Source organism: Arachis stenosperma, chromosome 10, assembly GCF_014773155.1.
Source record: "Arachis stenosperma cultivar V10309 chromosome 10, arast.V10309.gnm1.PFL2, whole genome shotgun sequence".
NCBI lineage: Eukaryota > Viridiplantae > Streptophyta > Magnoliopsida > Fabales > Fabaceae > Arachis > Arachis stenosperma.
The window spans coordinates 107,374,352-107,401,251 of record NC_080386.1 but is presented as its reverse complement, the minus strand read 5'-3'; the positions used below and the strand labels follow the sequence as shown (position 1 = coordinate 107,401,251).

The window sequence follows — 26,900 nt, the reverse complement described above, 5'->3', positions numbered from 1 at the left end:
TTCAAAACATATATTTTAAAATCGTTTTTAAATCAAATCTTTTCAATCATATCTTTTTAATCACATCTTTTTCAAAATAGTTTTCAATCAAATCTTTCTAACTTCTAATTTCAAAATCTTTTTCAAAAAAATCACTTGATTTCTTTTCCACTTTCAATTTTCGAAAATTATCAATCAATTTTTAAAATGTTTTTGACATCTTTCTAATTAATTTTCAAAAATTCTCTTCCCTCCTTCTCACATCCTTCTATTTATGGAGTACTACTCCTTCTTAAATGCACAATTCAAACTTTATCTCATCAAGTTCGAATTCTTCTACCTTCTTTCTTCTATTTTTCTTTTCCTCTGACACCTCAAGGAATCTCTATACTGTGACATAGAGGATTCCACATCTTCTTGTTCTCTTCTCTTTCATATGAGCAGGAGCAGAGACAAAGGCATTCTTGTTGAAGCTGACCCTGAACCTGAAAGGACCTTGAAGAGAAAGCTAAGAGAAGCCAAAGCACAACTCTCTTTAGAGGACCTGACCGAATTCTTCAAAGAAGAAGAACACATGGCAGCCGAAAACAACAACAATGCCAACAATGCAAGGAAGGTGTTGGGTGACTTTACTGCACCTACTCCCAACTTCTATGGGAGAAGCATCTCTATCCCTGCCATTGGAGCAAACAACTTTGAGCTTAAGCCTCAATTAGTTTCTCTAATGCAACAGAATTGCAAATTCCATGGACTTCCAATGGAAGATCCTCATCAGTTTTTAGCTGAGTTCTTGCAAATCTGTGACACAGTCAAGACTAATGGGGTTGACCCTGAGGTCTACAGACTGATGCTATTCCCTTTTGCTGTAAGAGACAGAGCTAGAATATGGTTGGACTCACAACCTAAAGATAGCCTGGACTCTTGGGAAAAGCTAGTCAATGCCTTCTTGGCAAAGTTCTTTCCACCTCAAAAATGGAGTAAACTTAGAGTGGAAGTCCAAACCTTCAGATAGAAGGATGGAGAATCCCTCTATGAAGCTTGGGAAAGATACAAACAATTAATCAGAAAATGTCCCTCAGACATGCTTTCTGAATGGAGCATCATAGGTATTTTCTATGATGGTCTCTCTGAACTATCCAAGATGTCTTTGGATAGCTCTGCTGGAGGATCTCTTCATCTGAAGAAGACGCCTACAGAGGCTCAGGAACTAATTGAGATGGTTGCAAATAACCAATTCATGTACACTTCTGAAAGGAATCCTGTGAACAATGGGACAAGTCAGAAGAAAGGAGTTCTTGAGATTGATACTCTGAATGCCATACTGGCTCAGAATAAGATATTGACTCAACAAGTCAATTTGATTTCTCAAAGTCTGTCTGGAATGCAAAATGCACCTGGCAGTACTAAGGATGCTTCATCTGAGGAAGAAGCTTATGATCCTGAGAACCCTTCAATGGAAGAGGTGAATTACCTAGGAGAACCCTATGGAAACACCTATAATTCTTCATGGAGAAATCATCCAAATTTCTCATGGAAGAATCAAGAGAGACCTCAACAAGGTTTCAATAACAATAATGGTGGAAGAAACAGGTTTAGCAATGGCAAGCCTTTTCCATCATCTTCTCAGCAACAGACAGAGAGTTCTAAGCAGAATACCTCTGACTTAGCAACAATGGTCTCTGATCTAATCAAAACCACTCAAAGTTTCATGAATGAAACAAGGTCCTCCATCAGAAATTTGGAAGGACAAGTGGGTCAGCTGAGCAAGAAAATTACTGAACTCCCTCCTAGTACTCTCCCAAGCAACACAGAAGAAAATCCAAAAGGAGAGTGCAAAGCCATAACCATGGCCGAATATGGAGAGGAAAGAGAGGAGATGGACGCCACTGAGGAAGACCTCAATGGGCGTGCACCAACCTCCTCTGAGTCCCCCAATGAGGAACCATGGGAATCTGAGGCTCAAAATGAGACCATAGAGATTCCATTGGAATTACTTCTGCCATTCATGAGCTCTGATGAGTATTCTTCCTCTGAAGAGGATGAGTATGTCACTGAAGAGCAAGTTGCTAAATACCTTGGAGCAATCATGAAGCTAAATGACAAGTTATTTGGAAATGAGACTTGGGAAGATGAACCTCCTTTGCTCACCAAAGAACTGGATGACTTGTCTAGGCAGAAATTACCTCAAAAGAGACAAGATCCTGGGAAGTTTTCCATACCTTGTACCATAGGCACCATGACCTTCAAGAAGGCCTTGTGTGACTTAGGGTCAAGTGTAAACCTCATGCCCCTCTCTGTAATGGAGAAGCTAGGGATCTTTGAGGTGCAAGCTGCAAAAATCTCACTAGAGATGGCAGACAACTCAAGAAAACAGGCTCATGGACTTGTAGAGGATGTTCTGGTAAAAGTTGAAGACCATTACATCCCTACTGATTTCATAGTCCTAGAGACTGGGAAGTGCATGGATGAAACCATCATCCTTGGCAGACCCTTCCTAGCCACAGCAAAGGCTGTGATTGATGTTGATAGAGGAGAGTTAATCATTCAAGTGAATGAAGAATCCTTAGTATTTAAGGCTCAAGGATATCCCTCTATCACCATGGAGAAGAAGCATGAAGAGCTTCTCTCAAAACAGAGCCAAACAGAGCCCCCACAATCAAACTCTAAGTTTGGTGTTGGGAGGCCACAACCAAACTCTAAGTTTGGTGTTGAACCCCCACATTCAAACTCTAAGTTTGGTGTTGGGAGGTTCCAACATGACTCTGAGTATCTGTGAGGCTCCATGAGAGTCCTCTGTCAAGCTAATGACATAAAAGAAGCGCTTGTTGGGAGGCAACCCAATGTTTTATAATTAACTATTTCCTTTTGTTATTTTATTTCTTTTGTAGGTTGATGATCATGAGAAGTCACAAAATCAATGAAAAAAAGCAAAAAACAAAATGAAAAACAGGAAGAAAAACAGCACACCCTGGAGAAAGATGTTGCTGGCGTTTAAACGCCAGTGAGGTTAGCTGTTGGGCGTTTAACGCCCAGTCTGGCACCATTCTGGGCGTTTAACGCCAGAAAGGGGCACCAGACTGGCGTTAAACGCCAGAAAAGGGCAAGAACCTGGCGTTAAACGCCAGGAATGGGCACCAGCCCGGCGTTTAACGCCAGAAATGGCTCAGAACGTGATTTTGAGCAACATTTGGTGCAGGGATGACTTTTCCTTGACACCACAGGATCTATGGACCCCACAGGACCCCCATCTACCCTACCACTCTCTCTCTTCTTCACCAATCACCTCCATACCTCTTCCCCAAAAACCCCTCACCTATCAAATCCCATCTTTCTCTTCACCACTCACATCCATCCTTCATAAAACCCCACCTAACCTTCCATTCAAATTCAAACCACTCTCCCTCCCAAACCCACCCATAATGGCCGAACTCCATCTCCCCTCTCTCCTATAAATACCCTTCTTCACTCCTTCATTTTCACACAACTTAAACACCACTTCTCCCCTTCTTTGGCCGAATACAAAGCCATCCCTTTCTCCCTCATTTCTTCTTCTTCTACTCTCTTCTTTCTTCTTTTGCTCGAGGACGAGCAAACCTTTTAAGTTTGGTGTAGCAAAAGCGTTGCTTTTTCGTTTTCCATAACCATTTATGGCATCCAAGGCCGGAGAAAGCTCTAGAAAGAGAAAAGGGAAGGCAAAAGCTTCCACCTCCGAGTCATGGGAGATGGAGAGATTCATCTCAAGGGTGCATCAAGACCACTTCTATGAAGTTGTGGCCTTGAAGAAGGTGATCCCCGAGGTTCCCTTTTCACTCAAAAAGGGTGAATATCCGGAGATCCGCCATGAGATCCGAAGAAGAGGTTGGGAAGTACTTACCAACCCCATTCAACAAGTCGGAATCTTGATGGTTCAAGAGTTCTATGCCAATGCATGGATCACAAAGAACCATGATCAAAGTATGAACCCGGATCCAAAGAATTATCTTACTATGGTTCGGGGGAAATACTTGGATTTCAGTCCGGAAAGTGTGAGGGTAGCGTTCAACTTGCCTATGATGCAGGGAGATGAACATCCTTACACAAGAAGGGTCAACTTTGATCAAAGGTTGGACCAAGTCCTCACAGTCATATGTGAAGAGGGCGCCCAATGGAAGAGAGATTCAAGAGGAAAGCCGGTTCAATTGAGAAGGCATGACCTCAAACCCGTGGCTAGAGGATGGTTGGAGTTCATCCAACGTTCAATCATTCCCACTAGCAACCGGTCTGAAGTTACTCTAGATCGGGCCATCATGATTCATAGCATTATGATTGGAGAAGAAGTGGAAGTTCATGAGGTTATAGCCCAAGAACTCTATAAAGTGGCGGACAAGTCTTCCACCTTAGCGAGGCTAGCCTTTCCTCATCTCATTTGTCACCTCTGTTATTCAGTTGGAGTTGACATAGAAGGAGACACCCCCATTGATGAGGACAAGCCCATCACTAAGAAAAGGATGGAGCACACAAGAGACCCCTCTCATCATGAGATCCCTGAGATACCTCAAGGGATGCACTTTCCTCCACAAAACTATTGGGAGCAACTAAACACCTCCCTAGGAGAATTGAGTTCCAACATGGGACAACTAAGGGTGGAGCATCAAGAACACTCCATCATCCTCCATGAAATTAGAGAAGACCAAAGAATCATGAGGGAGGAGCAACAAAGACAAGGAAGAGACATTGAGGAGCTCAAGCACTCCATAGGATCTTCAAGAGGAAGAAAGAGCCGCCATCACTAAGGTGGACCCGTTCTTTAATTTCCTTGTTTTTTATTCTTCTGTTTTTCGAATTTTATGCTTATGTTTATCCATGTTTGTGTCTTGTGATCATTAGTGTCTTAGTGTCTATGCCTTAAAGTTATGAATGTCCTATGAATCCATCACCTTTCTTGAATAAAAACGTGCTTAATTGAGAAAAAAAGGAAAGAATTGCATGAATTTTGAATTTTATAATAGTTTAATTATTTTGATGTGGTGGCAATACTCTTGTTCTCTGAATGTATGCTTAAACAGTGCATATGTATCTTGAATTTGTGGTTCATGAAGGTTGGCTCTTGAAAGAATGATGAAAAAGGAGACATGTTACTGAGGATCTGAAAAATCATTAAAAATGATTCTTGAAGCAAGAAAAAGCAGTGAATACAAAAAAAAAAAGAGAGAAAGCAAGCGAAAAAAAAAGAGAAAGAAGAAAACCGAAAAAAAAAGAGAAGAGAAAAAGAAAGAAAAAGAAAGAATAAAGTTGTGATCCAAGGCAAAAAGAGTGTGCTTAAGAACCCTGGACACCTCTAATTGGGGACTTTAGCAAAGCTGAGTCACAATCTGAAAAGGTTCACCCAATTATGTGTCTGTGGCATGTATGTATCCGGTGGTAATACTGGAAGACAGAGTGCTTTGGGCCACGGCCAAGACTCATAAAGTAGCTGTGTTCAAGAATCATCATACTTAACTAGGAGAATCAATAACACTATCTGGATTCTGAGTTCCTAAAGAAGCCAACCATTCTGAATTTCAAAGGATAGAGTGAGATGCCAAAACTGTTCAGAGGCAAAAAGCTAAAAGCCCCGCTCATCTAATTAATACTGATCTTCATAGATGTTTTTGGAATTCATTGCATATTCTCTTCTTTTTATCTTATTTGATTTTCAGTTGCTTGAGGACAAGCAACAATTTAAGTTTGGTGTTGTGATGAGCGGATAATTTATACACTTTTTGGCATTGTTTTTAGTATGTTTTTGGTAGTTTTAGTTGAGTTTTTAGTATATTTTTATTATTTTTTAGTTAAAATTCACTTTTCTGGACTTTACTATGAGTTTGTGTGTTTTTCTGTGATTTCAGGTATTTTCTGGCTGAAATTGAAGGTTCTGAGCAAAAATCTGATTCAGAGACTGAAAAGGACTGCAGATGCTGTTGGATTCTGACCTCCCTGCACTCGAAGTGGATTTTCTGGAGCTACAGAAGCCCAATTGGCGCGCTCTCAACGACGTTGGAAAGTAGACATCCTGGGCTTTCCAGCAATATATGATAGTCCATACTTTGCCCAAGATTTGATGGCCCAAACCGGCGTTCAAAGTCACCTCAAGAAATCCCAGCGTTAAACGCTGGAACTGGCACCCAAATGGGAGTTAAACGCCCAAACTGGCATAAAAGCTGGCGTTTAACTCCAAGAAGAGTCTCTACACGAAATTGCTTCATTGCTCAGCCCAAGCACACACCAAGTGGGCCCGGAAGTGGATTTTTATGTCATTTACTCATTTCTGTAAACCTTAGGCTACTAGTTATCTATAAGTAGGACCTTTTACTATTGTATTAGAGGACTTTTGGTAGCTATCTTCGTTTTATGCTATCTTAGATCATTGGGAGGCTGGCCATTCGGCCATGCCTAGACCTTATGCTTATGTATTTTCAACGGTGGAGTTTCTACACACCATAGATTAAGGTGTGGAGCTCTGCTGTACCTCGAGTATTAATGCAATTACTATTGTTCTTCCATTCAATTCCGCTTGTTCTTGTTCTAAGATATCACTTGTTCTTCAACTTGATGAATGTGATGATCCGTGACACTCATCATCATTCTCACTTATGAACAAGGTGACTGACAACCACTTTTGTTCTACAAGCAACCAAGGCTCTAGTGAATGTCTCTTAGATTCCTGATTGCACGATGCATGGTTGATCGCCTGACAACCGAGTGCTCGCCTGACAAACGAGCCAACCATTCCGTGAGATCAGAGTCTTCGTGGTATAGGCGAGAACTGATGGCAGCATTCAAGAGAATCCGGAAGGTCTAACCTTGTCTGTGGTATTCTGAGTAGGATTCAATGACTGAATGACTGTGACGTGCTTCAAACTCCTAGCAGGCGGGGCGTTAGTGACAGACGCAAAAGTATCGATGGATATTATTCCGGCCTGACCGAGAACCGACAGCTGAATTCCGCTATGCTGTGACAGAGCATATGCAATCGCTTTCACTGAGAGGATGGGAGGTAGCCATTGACAACGGTGAAACCCTACACGAGCTTGCCATGGAAAGGAGTAGGAAGGATTGGATGAAGACAGTAGGAAAGCAGAGAGACGGAAGGGAAGGCATCTTCATGCGCTTATCTGAAGTTCCTACCAATGAATTACATAAGTATCTCTATCTTTATCTTTTATGTTATTTTCGTTCATCATCATATCCATTTGAGTCTGCCTGACTAAGATTTACAAGATGACCATAGCTTGCTTCATACTAACAATCTCCGTGGGATCGACCCTTACTCACGTAAGGTATTACTTGGACGACCCAGTGCACTTGCTGGTTAGTTGTGCGAAGTTGTGTAATGCCATGGAATTGAACTACCAAGTTTTTGGAGTTCATGACCGGGGATTATGAGAGTTGTGAAAAGTATTGTTCACAATTTCGCGCACCAGGCTCCCGGGGTGACAAATGTCAGAACAGATTCCAGGATCCCAAACCTTACTTTTACACCCGTTTTTGTCTCGATCTGCATTTTTCCAGCCGGGTGAAAGGTGATCTGAATTCTCACTGCAGTGACCAAACAGCTTCCTAGACCCATTCAGTTGAGCTCTATACCAACCTTTGCATTTAAACATTGAGCTTCCAACCATAATGAACCTGGCAGGACAATTCTTACCACTGACCATCTTCCTCTTACTCTTAATGCCACAAAGAGCTCTAAGTTGACCATCCGTCTCCAGTAGTCCATATTCAAGTGGAATTAGAAAGCTAAGGGATATGAATTTTACCCACTTGAATGTTGTGAAGGATGATGACAACATAGGGGGAGGTATTTTTAATGAAATTGCAAGCTCCACTCCCTTGTGCTCTTCTCTGATAATTACAACCTCTTTGCAAGCTTCTTCAATTTCAACCTCTTCCTCTTGGTAGCTCTCTTCCAATTCAATCTCCTCTTCATTGCTTTCCAAGGGCATGGGAGGTTGTGCTTCTTCTTCTTGAATCTCCATTTCTTGATCAATCTCTTCCAAGTCTTCAACTGTGATATGCCTTGGAGGTTGTACACCCTCCTCAGCATCAATTTCAAACGTCTTGGAAAGGGGTTCTATGACTGGACTTTCCCATGGAGGTTCTGCATCTCCTAAACCTTCAACCATTTCTTCCTCTGCAACTATTATGGTTTTCTCCACTTGTTCCAATACAAAGCCATGTTCCTCATTGTCCACCAAAGTTTCTAGTGTCTCCTTCATGCTTTGCTCATCTTTTGATTCTCCACATGTAGCCATGGGAGTTCTTTGAGTGCTCAGATATTGGGAAGCTATTATATTTACGAACTCGCCTAAGGCGGCCGCAAAATTTAGCACACTCTTATTCAACCTTTCTTGCCTTTGAAGAACAACACGAAGTCTGTCATCCATTGGAGGTTGGGGTGGATATGAGGATTCATTGGTTGGAAGAGAGGGTTCATAATAGGAAGGTGGTTCATCTTGATAATGATATGGAGATGGTGAACATTGAGGTGGTGGTTCATGAGAGTAGTTATGTTGGAAAGGTGGTGGTGCTGTGTATGGTTCATTTGGCTCATAAGGTGGTTGGTATGGTCGATATGGGTTAGGGTCATATGGAGGTGAATGGCGAAAAGGGACTTGTGAGTATGGTGGTTCAAAATTATATTGAGGAGGAGGGGGTTCATAGGCATATGGTGGGTCTTGTTGGTAGTCCAAAGAGTGCTCACCATAGTCATTGCCTTGATATGCATCACAAAATGGTTGTTGATAGTCCATTGGAGGTGGTTGTTGCCATGAGGGTTGATCAAATCCTTGTGGCTCCTCCCATCTTTGATTGTTCCAACCATGGTGCATGTTGTCATTATAATCTCCTCTTCCTGCAACATAATTATAACCAGACTCATAGCCAAAGGGGTGAGAGTTCATAGTAGTAAGAGAAAATAAAAACAAAAACTAATAAAAAGAAAATATTTTGAAAAAAATTTGATTTTTTTTTGAAAAAATATTTACAATAACCAATAATAAGGCACACGTTTGCAATTTCCCGGCAACGGCGCCATTTTGACGTTAGGATTTTTGCTAGTAAAGAATTTATAAAAATATTCGCGTTGTAGATATAGCTTCTAAACTAACAGAAATCCCTTCGTACAAAAGTTTTGGTTGTCACAAGTAACAAACCCCTTTAAAATTGATAACCGAGTATTTAAACCTCGGGTCGTCTTCTCAAGGAATTGCAGGGAGGTATGTTCTTATTATTGGTTATGAAAAAGTGTGTTTTGGGGTTTTGGATTAAGGTAAAAGGTTAGTTGAATGACAAGTAAAATAAAATAATAATAATTGTAAAATGAACCTTTGGCAAGGTATAAGAACTGGAAGTCCTATCCTAGTTATCCTTATCAATTGTAATGAGAATTGGATTTTTCTCCCACTTTGTTAATCTCTAACTATGAAGGTAAGTTAAGTGGATGAATTAATTTTGATTCCTTAGGTTCTAGTCTTTCCTTGGGAAAAGTCAGAGTTATTGGAACTTGAATTAATGAAATGAAGAAATCCAATTTTCAATCAATAATGAGTTTGATAACTCAAGAGTCACCAATTATTTAACCAAAGCCAAAAAGGGAAACTATCTAAATTAAATAAAAAAGCATTCAAAAATAAAACAATCAGAAATTGAAATATCTCAAATAACATTAATTAAGAAAATCAATCTAAACATGGAACATTGAAAATAAATAAATACAAAGAACATTGAACCTGGGATTGAGAGTCACTCCTAAAACTAAGAGAAGTCCTAAATCCTAATTTCTAAAAACTCTACCTAAATCCTAAGAGAGAGGAGAGAACCTCTCTCTCTAAAAACTACATCTAAAACATGAAAAGTGAATTATTAAAGCATGATGATGAATGGATGCATTCCCCCACTTTATAGCCTCTAATCTGTGTTTTTCGGGCCGAAAACTGGATCAGAAATAGTCCAAAAATCACTTCCAGCACTTTCTGGTCCGTACAGGTCGCGGGCAAGTGACGCAGAGGCGTCGCCCACGCGGCCGCGCGGATTGAAGTTCGTAGCTGCGACGTGTCTGCGTGGATCACGCGTTCGCGTCACCTAGCATCAGGTCAACTATGGCATATTATATATCAAATCGAAGCCCCGGACGTTAGCTTTCCAAAGCAACTGGAACCGCATCGTTTGGACCTCTAGAGCTAGAGTTATAGCCGTTTGAGTGCGAAGAGGTCAGGCTGGACAGCTTAGCAGTTTCTCCAACTTCTTGTATTCCTTCCACTTTTGCATGCTTCCTTTCCATCCTGTAAGCCATTCTTGCCCTGTAATATCTGAAAACACTTAACACACATATCAAGGCATCTAATGGTAATAAGAGAGGATTAATAATAAGCAAATATAAGATCAAAGAAGCATGTTTTCAGTCATAGCACAAAATCAGGAAGGAAAATGTAAAACATGCGATTAGTATGAATAAATGGGTAAAGAGTTGATAAAAACCACTCAATTGAGCACAAGATGAACCATGAAATAGTGGTTTATCAACCACAGACAAGGTTTAGAATTTTCGGATCTCAAGAATGCTGCCCATGTGATTCTAGCTTATACCACGAAGACTCTGATTGCACAGAATGGAAGCACTATTGTCAGGAGAGGCAACCATGCGTCATGAACTAGGAGGCCAAGAGATACACACTCAAGCTCTTACAGATAGAACGGAGGTGGTTGTCAGGCACGCGTTCATAAGGGGGGATAATGATGAGTGTCACGGATCATCACATCCACCAGGTTGAAGTACGAGTGAATATCTTAGAACAAGAATAAGCTTGAATTGAATAGAAAACAGTAGTAATTGCATTGATTCATGAGGAACAGTAGAGCTCCACACCTTAATCTATGGTGTGTAGAAACTCCACCGTTAAAAATACATAAGAACAAGGTCTAGGCATGGCCGAATGGCCAGCCTCCCAAAAGTGATCAAAAGATCAAAAGATGATCAAAAGATAAAAATACAATAGTAAAAGGTCCTATTTATAGAGAACTAGTAACCTAGGGTTTACAGAAATAAGTAAATGGTGCAGAAATCCACTTTTCGGGGCCCACTTGGTGTGTGCTTGGGCTGAGCATTGAAGCTTTCACGTGCATAGGCTTCTCTTGGAGTTAAACGCCAGCTCTGGTGCCAGTTTGGGCGTTTAACTCTAGCTTTTATGCCAGTTTGGGCGTTTTACGCCAGAATTTTTATGCTGACTTGGAATGCCAGTTTAGGCCATCAAAACTCGGGCAAAGTATGAACTATTAGCATTTCTGGAAAGCCCAAGATGTCTACTTTCCAACGCAATTGAGAAAGTGCCAATTGGAATTCTGTAGCTCCAGAAAATTAATTTTGAGTGCAGGGAGGTCAGAATCCAATAACATCTACAGTCCTTTTTCAGCCTCTGAATCAGATTTTTGCTCAGGTCCCTCAATTTCAGTTAGAAAATACCTGAAATCACAGAAAAACACACAAACTCATAGTAAAGTCCAGAAATGTGAATTTCGCATAAAAAACTAATAAAAATATACTAAAAACTAACAAAATCATACTAAAAACTACCTTAAAATAATGCCAAAAAGCGTATAAATTATCCGCTCATCACAACACCAAACTTAAATTGTTGCTTGTCCCCAAGCAACTGAAAACAAAATAGAATAAAGAGAAGAGAATATACAATGAGTTCCACAATATCAATGAAACTTAGTCCCAATTAGATGAGTGGGGCTAGTAGCTTTTTGCTTCTGAACAGTTTTGGCATCTCACTTTATCCTTTGAAATTCAGAATCATTGGCATCTATAGGAACTCAGAATTTTAGATAGTGTTACTGATTCTCCTAGTTCAGTACGTCGATTCTTGAACACAACTACTTTATGAGTCTTGGTCATGACTCTAAGCACTTTGTTTTCCAGTATTACTACCAGATACATAAATGCCATAGACACATAACTGGGTGAACCTTTTCAGATTGTGACTTAGCTTTGCTAAAGTCCCCAGTTAGAGGTGTCCAGAGTTCTTAAGCACACTCTTTCTGCTTTGGACCACGACTTTAACCACTCAGTCTCAAGTTTTTCACTTGGACCTTCATGCCACAAGCACATGGTTAGGGACAGCTTGGTTTAGCCGCTTAGGCAGGATTTTATTCCTTTGGGCCCTCCTATCCATTAATGCTCAAAGCCTTGGATCTTCTTTACCCTTGCCCTTTTAGTTTAAAGGGCTATTGGCTTTTTCTGCCCGTTTTTTCTTTTTCTTTCTTTCTCTCTTTCCTTTTTCGCCATTTTTTCACTGCTTTTTCTTGCTTCAAGAATCAATTTCATGATTTTTTAGATTATCAATAACATTTCTCTTTGTTCATCATTCTTTCAAGAGCCAACAATTTTAACATTCATAAACTTCACTATAAAAAATATGCACTGTTCAAGCATTCATTCAGAAAACAAAGAGTATTACCACCACATCAAAATAATTAAACTAATTTCAAGATAAAATTTTAAATTCAAGTATTTCTTGTTATTTTGTAATTAGGCACATTTTTTTTATTTAAGAGAGGTGAAGGATTCATGGAATTATTCATAGCTTTAAGGCATAGACACTAGACATTAATGATCATGTAATGAAGACACAAACATGGATAGCACATAAAGCATAAAAATTGAAAAACAGAAAGATAAGAACAAGGAAATCAAAGAACGGGTCCACCTTAGTGATGGTGGCTAGTTCTTCCTCTTGAAGATCCAATGGAATGTCTGAGCTCCTCTATGTCTCTTTCTTGCCTTTGTTGCTCTTCCCTCATGGCTATTTAATCCTCTCTAATTTCATGGAGAATAATGGAGTGATCTTGGTGCTCCATCCTTAGTTGCTCCATATTGGAACTCAAATCTCCCAAAGAGGTATTGAGTTGCTCCTAATAGTTGTGTGGAGGAAAATGCATCCCTTGAGGCATCTCAGGGATTTCTTGATGATGGACTTCCTCATGCTCTTGTTAAGGTCCATGAGTGGGCTCTCTTATGTTCTCAATTCTCTTTTTAGTGATGGGCTTATCCTCTTCAATGAGGATGTCTTCCTCTATGACAATTCCAGCTAAATTGCATAGGTGACAGATGAGATGAGGGAAGGCTAACCTTGCTAAAGTGGAAGGTTTGTCAGCAACCTTGTATAGGTCTAGAGGTATAATCTCATGAACTTCCACTTCCTCTCCAATCATGATGCTATGGATCATGATAGCCTAATCTACAGTCACTTCAGATCGGTTGCTAGTAGGAATGATGGAGCGTTGGATGAACTTTAGCCATCCTCTAGCCACGGGCTTAAGGTCATGCCTTCTCAATTGAACCGGCTTGCCTTTGGAGTCTCTTTTCCACTGAGCTCCTTCTACATATATGTCCGTGAGGACTTGGTCTAACCTTTGATCAAAGTTGACCCTTCTAGTGTAGGGGCGTGCATCTCCTTGCACCATAGGCAAGTTGAATGCCAACCTTACGTTTTGCAGACTGAAATATAAGTATTTCCCCCGAACCATTGTGAGCCAATTCTTTGGGTTCGGGTTCACACTTTGATCTTGGTTCTTGGTGATCCATGCGTTAGCATAGAACTCTTGAACCATTAAGATTCTGACTTGTTGAATGGGGTTGGTGAGAACTTCCCAACCTCTTCTTCGGATCTCATGTCGGATCTTCGGATACTCATTCTTCTTGAGCATGAAAGGAACCTCAGGGATCACTTTCTTCTTGGCCACACCTTCATAGAAGTGATCTTGATGGACCTTTAAGATGAATCTCTCCATCTCCCATGACTCCGAGGTGGAAGCTTTTGCCTTTCCTTTCCTCTTTCTAGAGGTTTCTCCGGCCTTAGGTGCCATAAATAGTTATGGAAAAAAAGTAATGCTTTTTCCATTCCAAACTTAAAATGCTTGCTCGTCCTCGAGCAAAAGAATAAAGAAGGGACGGAGAAGAAGAAGAAATAGAGGAGATAGAGGGTGAAGAAAGGTTCGGCCAAGGAAGGGAAAAGTGTGTATGAGGTGTGAAAATGAAGGAGTGATGAGGGGTTTATATAGAGGTGGAGAGAGGGGTAGGGTTCGTGTATTAGGGTTGGGGTTGGGAGGGAAATGATTTGAATTTGGATGGTGAGGTAGGTGGGATTTTTTAGGAAGAGTGGGTGGATGTGATTGGTGAAGGGTGTTGGGGAAGAGAAATGGAGGTGATTAGAATGTGTGAAGAAGAGAGAGAGTGAGTTGAGGTAGGTAGGGATCCTGTGGGGTCCACAGATCCTGAGGTGTCAAGGATTTCTCATCTATGCACCATTTTGGTATGTAAACGCCCTCTGAGTGCTAATCCTGGCGTTAAACGCCAGATTGCTGCCCATTTCTGGCGTTTAACGCCAGCTTTTATTCCCTTTCTGGCATTGAATACCAACTTGGTGCCCTTTTCTGGCGTTAAACGCCAGTCTAGTGCCCTTTTCTGGCGTTAAATGCCCAGAATGGTGCCAGATTGGGCGTTTTTTAATGCCCATTCTGCTACCCTTACTGGCGTTTAAACGCCAGTAAGCTCCTTCTCCAAGGTGTGCTATTTTTAATGCTGTTTTTGAATTCGCTTTGATTTTTGCAGTTGTTTTTGTGACTCCACATGATCATCAACCTAAAGAAAACATAAAATAACAATGGAAATTTGAAAATAAAAATTGGGTTGCCTCCCAATAAACGCTTCTTTAATGTCAATAGCTTGACAGTGAGCTCTCATGGAGCTTTACAGATGTTCAGAGCATGGTTAGGGCCTCCCAACACCAAACTTAGAGTTTGAATGTGGGGGCTTTGGTTGACTCTGTATTGAGAGAAGTTTTTTATGCTTCTTCTCCATGTGTACATAGGGAGATCCTTGAGCCTTAAACACAAGATAGTCTTCATTCACTTGAAGGACCAACTCTTCTCTGTCAACATCAATCACAGCTTTTGCTGTGGCTAGGAAGGGTCTGCCAAGGATGATGGATTCATTCTTATTCTTCCCAGTGTTCAGGATTATGAAGTCAGCAGAGATGTAAAGGCCTTCAACCTTCACTAAGACATCCTCTACAAGTCCATAAGCATGTTTTCTTGAATTGTCTGCCATCTCCAGTGAGATTTTTGCAGCTTGTACCTCAAAGATTTCTAGTTTCTCCATTACAAAGAGTGGCATGAGGTTTACACTTGACCCTAGGTCACACAGAGCCTTCTCAAAAGTCATGGTGCCAATGGTGCAAGGTATTAAGAACCTTCCAGGGTCCGGTTTCTTTTGAGGTATCTTTAACTGAGCCAAGGCATTTAGTTCTTTAATGAGCAATGGAGGTTTATCCTCCCAAGTCTCATTACCAAATAATTTGGCATTCAGCTTCATGATTGCTCCAAGGTACTTAGCAACTTGCTCTTCAGTAATATCTTCATCCTCCTCAAAGGAAGAATACTCATCAGAGCTCATGAATGACAGAAGTAGGTTCAATGGAATCTCTATGGTCTCTATATGAGCCTCAGATTTTCTTGGTTCCTCAGAGGGAAACTCCTAGGTTGTCAGTGGACGTCCCATGAGGTCTTCCTCACTGGGAATCACTGCCTTTCCCTCCTTCACAGGTTCGGCCATGTTGGACGTGGTTATGGCCTTGCACTCTCTCTTGAGATTTTCTTCTTTATTGCTTGGGAGAGTGCTAGGAGGAGTTTCAGTGACTCTCTTACTCAGCTAACCCACTTGTGCCTCCAAATTTCTAATGGAGGATCTTGTTTCATCCATGAAACTTAGTGTGGTCTTAGATAGATCAGAGACTATGGTTGCTAAGCCAGAGCGATTCTGCTCAGAGTTCTCTATCTGTTGCTGAGAAGATGATGGGAAAGGTTTGCTATTGCCAAACCTATTTTTCCCACCACTATTATTATGGAAGCCTTGTTGAAGCTTCTGTTGATCCTTCCATGAGAAATTTGGGTGATTCCTCCATGAAGAATTGTAAGTGTTTCTATAGGGTTCTCCCATGTAATTCACTTCTTCCATTGCAGAATTCTCAGGGTCATAAGCTTCTCCTTCAGAGGAGGCTTCTTTAGCACTGCTGGATGCAGCTTGCAATCCAATCATATTCTGAGAAATCATATTGACTTGCTGAGTCAATATTTTGTTCTGAGCCAATATGGCATTCAGAGTATCAATCTCAAGAACTCCCTTCTTCTGAGTTGTCCCATTGCTCACAGGATTTCTTTCAGAAGTGTACATGAACTGGTTATTTGCAACCATTTCAATGAGTTCCTGAGCTTCTACAGGCATTTTCTTCAGATGAATAGATCCACCTGCAGAATGGTCTAATGACATCTTGGATAACTCAGACAGACCATCATAGAAGATACATATGATGCTCCATTCTGAAAGCATGTCAGAGGGATATCTTCTGATCAATTGCTTGTATCTTTCCCAAGCTTCATAGAGAGATTCACCTTCCTTCTGTTTGAAGGTTTAAACTTCCACTCTAAGCTTACTCATCTTTTGAGGTGGAAAGAATTTAGCTAAGAAGGCATTGACCAGCTTTTCCCAAGAGTTCAGGCTGTCTAGGTTGAGAGTTCAACCATATACTAGCTCTGACTCTTACAGCAAAAGGGAAAAGCATAAGTCTGTAGACCTCGGGATCAACTCCATTGGTCTTAACAGTGTCACATATTTGCAAAAATTCAGCCAAGAACTGATGAGGATCTTCCAATGGAAGTCCATGAAACTTGCAATTCTGTTGCATCAGAGAAACTAATTGAGGCTTAAGCTCAAAGTTGTTTGCTCCAGTGGTAGGAATAGAGATGCTTCTCCCATAGAAGTCGGGAGTTGGTGCAGTAAAGTCACCAAGCACCTTCCTTGCATTGTTGGCATTGTTATTTTTGGCTGTCATGTCTTCTTCTTTTTCGAAGATTTATGTCAGGTCCTCTCCAGAGAGTTGTGCTTTAGCTTCTCTTAGCTTCCTCTTCAGAGTCTTTTCAGGTTCAGGATCAGCTTCAACAAGAATGCCTTTATCTTTGTTCCTACTGGTGCACGAAATTGTGATCATCAACAATGGCGCCAAAGACTTGGAGCTCTCAAACGTAAATCACACTTTGTCACAACTTCGCATAACTAACTAACAAGTGCACTGGGTCGTCCAAGTAATACCTTACGTGAGTAAGGGTCAATCTCACGGAGATTGTCGGTATGCAGCAAGCTATGGTCATCTTGTAAATCTCAGTAAGGCAGATTCTAATGGTTATAATGGTTTTTGAATATAAAGAATAAATAAAGCATAAAATAAAGACAGAGATACTTATGTAAATCATTGGTGGGAATTTCAGATAAATGTATGGAGATGCTTTGTTCCTTATGAATCTCTGCTTTCCTACTACTTTCATCCAATCATTCTTACTCCTTTCTATGGCAAGCTGTATGTAGGGCGTCACCGTTGTCAATGGCTACTTCCCATCCTCTTAGTAAAAATGGTCCAAATGCTCTGTCACAGCACGGCTAATCATCTATCGGTTTTCGATCATGTTGGAATAGAATCCAGTGATTCTTTTGCATCTGTCACTACGCCTAACACTCGCGAGTTTGAAGCTCGTCACAGTCATCCCATCTCAGATCCTACTCGGAATACCACAGACAAGGTTTAGACTTTCTGGATCTTAGGAATGGCCGCCAATAATTCTAGCTTATACTACGAAGATTCTGATTAAGGAATCCAAGAGATACGCGCTCAATCTAAGGTAGAACGGAAGTGGTTGTCAGGCACGCGTTCATAGGTGAGAATGATGATGAGTGTCACGGATCATCACATTCATCATGTTGAAGTGCAGCGAATATCTTAGAATAAGAATAAGCTGAATTGAATAGAATAATAATAGTAATTGCATTAATACTCGAGGAACAGCAGAGCTCCACACCTTAATCTATGGTGTGTAGAAACTCCACCGTTGAAAATACATAAGTGATAATAAGGTAGACATGGCTGTGAGGCCAGTCCCCAAAGTCTAAGGACTAACAATAATCAAAGATGTTCCAAAAGCTCGTCCAAAGATGAAAATACACTAGTAAAAAGTCCTATTTATACTAGACTAGCTACTAGGGTTTACAGAAATAAGTCTAAGTGCATAAATCCACTTCCGGGGTCCACTTTGGTGTGTTCTTAGGCTGAGCTTGAGCTTTACACGTGAAGAGGCTTCTCTTGGGGTTAAACGCCAAGTTGTAACATGTTTTTGGCGTTTAACTCTGGTTTGTGACGTGTTTCTGGCGTTTTACTCCAGAATGCAGCATGGAACTGGCGTTAAACGCCAGTTTGCATCATCAAAACTCGAATAAAGTATGAACTATTATATATTGCTGGAAAGCCCTGGATGTCTACTTTCCAACGCAATTGAGAGCGCACAATTTGGAGTTCTGTAGCTCCAGAAAATTTATTTCGAGTGCAGGGAGGTCAGAATCCAACAGCATCAGCAGTCCTTTGTCAGCCTCCTATCAGATTTTTGCTCAGGTCCCTCAATTTCAGCCAGAAAATATCTGAAATCACAGAAAAATACAAAAACTCATAATAAAGTCCAGAAATATAAATTTTGCATAAAAACTAATAAAAAATCCCTAAAAGTAGCTAGATCCTACTAAAAACTACCTAAAAACAATGCCAAAAAGCGTATAAATTATCCACTCATCACCTACTCATATGAAAGAGAAGAAAACAAAAAAAGTATGGAATCCTCTATGTCATAGTATAGAGATTCCTTGATGTTTCAGAGGAAAAGAAGAATAGAAGGATGAGGTAGAAAATTCGAATTTATTAAGAGGGAGAGAGTCCGAATTGCTAATAGAGGAGAAGTATTAGTCTTTAAATAGAAAGAGATAAGAGAGGGAGTTTTCAAAATTTTAAAAAGATTTTTGAAAAAGTGGTTAGTGATTTTCGAAAAAGATAAGAAATAGTAATTTGTAGAAAAAGATTTGAAAATAATTTTAAAAAGATAAGAAGTTAGAAAAAGAAAGTTTGAAATCAAATTAAAAGAGATATGATTGAAAAAAATTTGATTTTAAAAAGATATGATTGAAAAGATATGGTTGAAAAAGATTTGATTGAAAAAAATATGTTTGAAAATATATGATTGAAAAACAAATTTTTGAAAAAGATTTTATTTTTAAAATTTGATGACTTGACTAACAAGAAATTAAAAGATATGATTCTAAAATTCAAATATTGAATTTTTCTTAACAAGAAAGTAACAAACTTGAAATTTTTGAATCACAACATTAATTGTTAGCAAGGATTTTTGAAAATATTAAAAGAAAAATGAAAAAGATTTGATTTTGAAAAAGATATAATTGATATGAGAAGATATGAAAAAGATAAGATTTTGAAAAATCAGTTTTAAAACTTGAAAAATTGAAAAAGATATGATTTGAAAACAAAATTTTCTCCTTAGTGCTATCCTGGCGTTAAACGCCCAGAATGGTATCCATTCTGGCGTTTAACGCCAACTTATCTACCTTTTTGGGCGTTAAACGCCCAGTCAGGTACCCTGGCTGGCGTTTAAATGCCAGAATTCCTTTTTCACTGGGCGTTTTGAACGCCCAGCTTTTTTTCTGTGATTCCTCTGCTGTATGTTCTAAATCTTCAATTTTCTGTATTATTGACTTGAAAAGACATAATTTTGTAAATTTTTTGAATTTTTAATGATGAGAGAGAAAAATAACAAAATGAAAGTAATTATGAAAAACTAAGATCAGACAAACAATGCATGCAAGAACAGTATGAAGATCATAATGAACATCAAGAATCTATTTTTGAAATTTTTAAGAAAAGAAAAACATGCAAGACACCAAACTTAGGAATTTTCATACTAGAGACACTAATAATTTGAGAATGCTCATGAGAAACAACAAAAGGCACAAAACAAGAGAATTTAAAGATCAGACAAAGAAAATCATCAAGAACAACTTGAAGATCAATGAATAACATAATGCATATATTTTCGAAAAATGCAAGAAAAGTAGAAACATGCAATTGACACCAAACTTAAAAATTGACACTAGACTCAAACAAGAAACACAATATTTTTTAGATTTTTATGATTTTATAATTTTTTTGTAAATTTTTTTTGAAAATTATTTTGAAAAAGAAAAATAAAAAACTCAAAAATTTTTAATAAGAATTCCAATAATCATGCAATGTTAGTCTAAAGCTTCAGTCTAAAAGGATTAGAGATGGTCAGCTAAGCTTCAGCAAGACATTACATACAACAGCCAAATTGATGGGAGTCAACTAGCTCTTGTGATGATAAAAACACCATCTAAAACTCTAGAATTCATTCTTAAAATTTTGAAGAACAAAATAAAAAGAAAATTAAATAATCTAAGCAACAAGATGAACTATCAGTTGTCCAAACTCGAACAATCCCCGGCAATGGCGCCAAAAACTTGGTACACGAAATCGTGATACACAACTTCGTGCAGCTGACCAGCAGTGCACTGGGTCGTCCAAGTAATACCTTACGTGAGTAAGGGTCGATCCCATGGAGATTGTTGGCTTGAAGCAAGCTATGGTCATCTTTGTAAATCTCAGTCAGGCAGATTCAAATGGATGTGGGGTTTTGATAATTGAAAAGCGAAATAGAACAGAAAATATGATAGAAATACTTATGTAATTCATTGGTGGAAATTCCAGATAAGCGTATGAAGATGCTTTGTTCCCTCTGAGCCTCTGCTTTCCTATTGCCTTCATCCAATCATTCATACTCCTTACCATGGCAAGCTGTATGTAGGTGGATCACCGTTGTCAATGGCTACCATCCATCCTCTCAGTGAAAATGGTCCTCTATGGTTTCTCGCATGGCTAATCATCTGTCGGTTCTTGATCATGTCGGAATAAGATCCATTGATCCTTTTGCACACTGTCACTGCGCCCAATACTCGCGAGTTTGAAGCTCGTCACAGTCATCCCATCCCAGATCCTACTCGGAATACCACAGATAAGGTTTAGACTTTCCGAATCTCAAGAATGTTGCCCATGTGATTCTAGCTTATACCACGAAGACTCTAATTGCATGGAATGGAAGCTCTGTTGTCAGGAGAGGCAACCATGTGTCGTGAACCAGGAGGCCAAGAGATACACACTCAAGCTCTCGCAGATAGAACGGAGGTGGTTGTCAGGCACGCGTTCATAAGGGGGATAATGATGAGTGTCACGGATCATCACATCCACCAGGTTGAAGTACGAGTGAATATCTTAGAACAAGAATAAGCTTAAATTGAATAGAAAACAATAGTAATTGCATTGATTCATGAGGAACAGTAGAGCTCCACACCTTAATCTATGGTGTGTAGAAACTCTACCGTTAAAAAAAATAAGAACAAGGTCTAGGCATGGCCGAATGGCCAGCCTCTCAAAAGTGATCAAAAGATCAAAAGATGATCAAAAGATAAAAATACAATAGTAAAAGGTCCTATTTATAGAGAACTAGTAACCTAGGGTTTACAGAAATAAGTAAATGGTGCAGAAATTCACTTCCGGGGCCTACTTGGTGTGTGCTTGGGCTGAGCATTGAAGCTTTCACGTGCATAGGCTTCTCTTGGAGTTAAACGCCAGCTCTGGTGCCAGTTTGGGCGTTTAACTCCAGCTTTTATGCTATTTTGGGCGTTTTACGCCAGAATTTTTATGCTCACTTGGAACGCCAGTTTGGGCCATCAAATCTCGGGTAAAGTATGAACTATTATACATTGCTGGAAAGCCCAAGATGTCTACTTTCCAATGCAATTAAGAATACGCCAATTGGCCTTCTGTAGCTCCAGAAAATCTTTTTCGAGTGCAGGGAGGTCAGAATCCAATAGCATCTGCAGTCTTTTTTCAGCCTCTGAATCAGATTTTTGCTCAGGTCCCTCAATTCACCTAGAAAATACCTGAAATCATAGAAAAACACACAAACTCATAGTAAATTCTAGAAATGTGAATTTTGCATAAAACTAACAAAAATATACTAAAAACTAACTAAATTACTAAAAACTACCTAAAAACAATGCCGAAAAGCGTTTAAATTATCCGCTCATCATAAACGCAGGTAAAACAACGAATGAAAAGGCGAAGAGAGATCGCACGAAAGAGATTGAACAAATTTGGCAAGAAACTCATTTTCATGGAGGAAGAAGAAGAAGAGTCGTTCATAATGCATGGTGAGTAGTGCGCTTTGAAAACAGGAAGTTGTTGAATAACGTGCGTATATTTACTCTTGAATGTGGGAGTAATGCGCGTGTATTTTGTTGGACTTATGCCAACTTATAAGACTTATAAATTAAAAAAACTTGTATGTGTAGCAGACTTCTTTTTTATTTTAGAGAGAATATGATAAAATTTATCTTACATATATATAACCGTTGGAATTAATATTTGTTATTTATTACGATTTTGTTAGAAAACTATTTAACTCATAATAACCGACTAAAAATAAAAAATTGACTAGCATTAGTCAAATTTAAACATAAAAATCTTAGTAATTTATACACACATATATATAAAATATTCGGATCATAAAACTACACAAATATTCTAAAAAAATTCTACATGTTTGCTCTCAATTTTATTATATAAATAGTGGGATTTGACCATATTTCGCATTTGCTCGTAATACCCAATAAAAATTCACCATTTAATATAAAAAATGACAATTAAATCGTGAATAATCACTATGATTTAGATTCAGAAACAGACAAGTCTAAATCGTGAGATCTCACCATAATTTAAGTTCAGATGTTTAAATTGTGTAAATCATACTCAAAGATAACGATTTAGTATGAAAAAATTAATAAAAATGATAAATCATAAAGAATTCTAACGATTTAATATTTGTAAAAAAATTAAGAAAAACCATGATTTAGTATCATTAAAAAGATTAGTTTTTCACAATTTAATTATTTTAACTTAAATTATGGTAAAATCTTACAATTTAGTGTCGTTTGCTTCTGAAAATCCTGGTGAATACCCATAATTTAGTGTTGCCTTCTCTCTATACTAAATCTTGGATTTTTATTAGATATATATGAGCAAACGTGAAATATGGCCAAATTCTACAATTTACATAATAAAATTGAAAACAAACGTATAGTGAAATTTCTTTTAGGACGTTTGTGTAATTTTGTGATCCAAATATTTCATATATGTAAGTTACTCTAAAAGTATTATGTGTAATAGTTTATGCCATGTACAAGACTATTTTTGAAAAGTGAATAGGTGATCATCGCTGTTAATACTATCTTTTGCACTAATGTAAGATAAAAAAATAATTTTTAGGGTATTAGAGAAATTATTTTATAATAAAATAGAAAATAAAGTTTTAATATTTAAAAATGACAGAATAATATAATTAAATCATATAAGATTTAAAAAACTATATGAGACTAATTTATTCTATTATTTTATTGGAACTTTTTTGTTTAATATAAACAAATCAATAAAGATCAAATTATCAATCTTTTATTAAAAACTAATTTATGTACCGAAATAAAATTAAAAATACATTAATTTGAAGAAGAGTCATTTCGAAACTTTCTAACTAATAATAATAATAATATCACTATTTTATTATATGTTACTTATATTATATCCTTAATAGAAAATTTTATAATAATTAAATCAATAAAAATGAAGAATAATTTAAAAAATATAAACAAGGTAAAATACATATTTAAATAAAGTAATAAAATTACTCAAATATAACAATTGAAAAATAGTTACAGTTCGATTTTATACCTATTTTATATAAATCGTTACAGGATGTAGAATTTTAAATTTAAACATAAATCCTCATAAGATGTTAGGATTATGCCGGAAAAAAAAAAGAGAAAAAAAGAAATTGGTCAAAATCGCTATACAGAATTGCAGTTTGTGAACAATTCGATGGAAAAATATAAATCGTGCTAACAAGCAATGATTTACTAAGAAAACAACTCATTTCACCTAACCCACTTTTCTCTCTTTTTTTTCAATTTTTTTAATTTTTTAAGTAAAGTATTATTTTTATCTTTAATATTTTTAAATAATTTTAAAAATGTTCTTAAATTTTTTTCTGTGTCAATTTTATTTTTTAAACTTTTTGAATAGCAACAATTCTAGAATTTTTTATTTTAATAAATAAAATAAATTGAATATTTACGAAAATAAATATTTTTTAGAAAATTTATCGATTTAAATTACAGTGTAAACGAGATATGACAATTTAGGCTGACACGTGTATATCCGTTTACACTGTAAACAAGATGTTACATATCTTGTTTACAGTGTAAATGATATATATAAGACAAATATTCAACATCTATAAAAGGACGTATAATTCTTGTTATTCTTCACACACATTATCCTTTCTCTGTCTCCTCTTTTTTTCAAAAACAAAGCTGAATGACCAGTAACAATCCATTCATAGTTGTGCTTCTTTATCCGAATTGTCGTATGAGAAATGGCGACAACGGGGTGACATTTGAGTGTCAGGATCCGATATTGTTTCACACTCAGCGTGTGGAGACGTTGTTTGAGCAAGCCTGTTGGGACACAAGTGAGGAAAATCGGAAGGGTGGCGTATAGGTTGCTGGCACCCATGGGAAATGGGGTCTTCCGATTTTGACTATTCCGATTTCACTGGGGACGAGCATGTGCGACTGATGTTCGACATTCATGGGAGGATCATGTGTGAACAGGTAATGGAGCTGTCTGCCGAGGTGGGTCATAGTGGTAGTGGGGGTTCTGCACAAGAAACCTATGTGCAGGACGACTGACCTCTCGCACTACCGCCCATTCATATCGCGATTCCGGAGCATGAGGCAGAAGAGGGTGAGGAGGAGTCGGACGAGGATTACGTGGCGGACAGTGGAGATAGTGAGTCTTCCGATGGTGGTGATGAGGATGAGTTTGTGCCAGAGACACCTACAGGGGCTTTACCGCGCCATGTGCTGCCTCCACCTCACCCGATTCTACCGCTATCGGCTGTGCCAAGTCACTATCACAGTCTAGATCTGAACGTCATGCATGAGAGGATCCCAGTGTCTGACACCTGTGGAGTGGATTACAACCTAGACGGCGGTGTGGAGTTTTGGATCGGACACTGGTTTAGAAGCCGAAAGGCGGTGCTTCAAGGTGTGAAGAACTACAGTATTCGCAGGAGTGTTGAGTACCGGGTGATCGAGTCCGACCGGTTAAAGTACCATGTGCAATGTCGTCAAGCCGATAGTGGGTGTCAATGAAGCCTTCGTGTGGCCCTTCGTCAGAATCTCGGATGCTGGTAAGTTCAAGTTTAATTGTGAATTTGAGTACTTTTGTATGATATTTTATTTTGGTTATAGATGTTGTGTAAGAATAAATTTTTTGTTGTGATTAGGGAGGTTCGAAGGTTTGGTGGACCACACAGTTGTCTGGCACCCATCATGACTCAAGACAATCGTCAGTTAGATAGCAGTCTCATCTGTAGACTCATATTGCCCTTGATTCATTCCAACCCGTCTGTGAGTATCCCGATCTTGCAAGGTGCGGTCCAGGCCAGCTATAACTTCAAGCCGTCATACAAAAAGGTGTGGATGGCAAAATAGAAGGCAGTTGCATGGATCTACGTGATTGAGAAGAGTCGTACAACAAGGTGCCGAAACTGCTTCAGGCACTGCAAAGCTGTTTTCCCAGCACCATATGTGACCTACGCCTCAAACCTTACTACAAAGGACACCTCATGGTGCGCGACTGCTGTATGTTCGACAAAGTTTTTTGGGCTTTCCCGTCATGTGTCGAGGTCTTCAAGCATTGCAAGCCATTTGTCTCTGTAGACGACACGCATCTGTATGGCAAGTATGGTGGAGTGTTGCTTATAGTGGTGGCATAAAACGAGAACAACAACATACTGCCAATTGCTTTTGCCATTGTTGAGTCTGAGAGCATTGAGTCATGGTCGTTCTTTCTTACTAATTTGAGGCACCTCGTCACCCCACAAGACGACTTACTAGTTATATCGGACAGATCTCAGGCCATCAAGGCCGCCCTAGGCTCCGATGATAGTGGGTGGCATCTCCCTAGGGCATTCCATGCTTACTGTATTAGACATATGGCTGTGAATTTCATGAGCCGGTTCAAGTCAGCTGAGGGCAAGCGATACCTCATAAACGCTGCTTATAGTCCAAGTCAGGCGGGGTTTGAGTGGTACATGGATGCATTGAGGGGTGTCTCTCCGGCGATGGCGGACTGGGCTGGTCATTTCAGAAAGGAGATTTGGCTTCAGCATTGAGTGGTCGGAGGTTTGGACACATGACCACCAATTTGTCCGAGTGCATCAATGCTGTGTTGAAGGGGACACGCTACTTGCCTATTTCGGCCATTGTACGTATCACGTACGAGAGAATGCAGAAGTTGTTTATTACGAAGGGTAGGAAAGCACAGAGCTAGTTGGCAGTCGGAAACTGCTTCTCACAGAGAATCTTAGCGGCCATTTAGAAGAATAGGGAAGGCATTCCGAAGATGCGTGTGACCCATTGTGATAGGTGGGCCTCCGTGTTTGTTGTGGAGGAACTAGAGCCGTTCGAGGGTTGGGGTCATGGTTCCTTTCAGGTTTGGCTATCGAAGGGCACATGTGATTGTGGTTTATTCCAACGTTAGCATTGAGTGGGTCCCGTATGTGCATCCAGTCTACCGGCAGGAAGCTGTGTTCAAGGTGTACGAGATGGAGTTCCCACCCATTCCCGACGAGTTGCTGTGGTTGGAGTGGCATGGGAGATGATGCGTCCTAATCTAGCCATGCATCGAAAGGTGACTGGAAGACCAGTGTCCACCAGATTCCAAAATGATATGGATGACGTCGAGCGTTAAGAGAAGCAGTGTGCCTTGTGTAGGCAACTCGGCCACACTAAGCTTTACGCTTAAGCCGTAAAACAGAGG

At 39.1% G+C, this 26,900-nt stretch overlaps 1 non-coding gene across 1 annotated transcript; it reads left to right on the top strand.

Moving 5' to 3' along the window:
• The first annotated feature begins 16,381 nt into the window (after positions 1-16,381).
• LOC130958995 (small nucleolar RNA R71) lies at positions 16,382-16,489 on the top strand. The gene has a single exon (XR_009078093.1). It is a non-coding gene; the product is annotated as a small nucleolar RNA R71 (small nucleolar RNA).
• Positions 16,490-26,900: the final 10,411 nt, after the last annotated feature.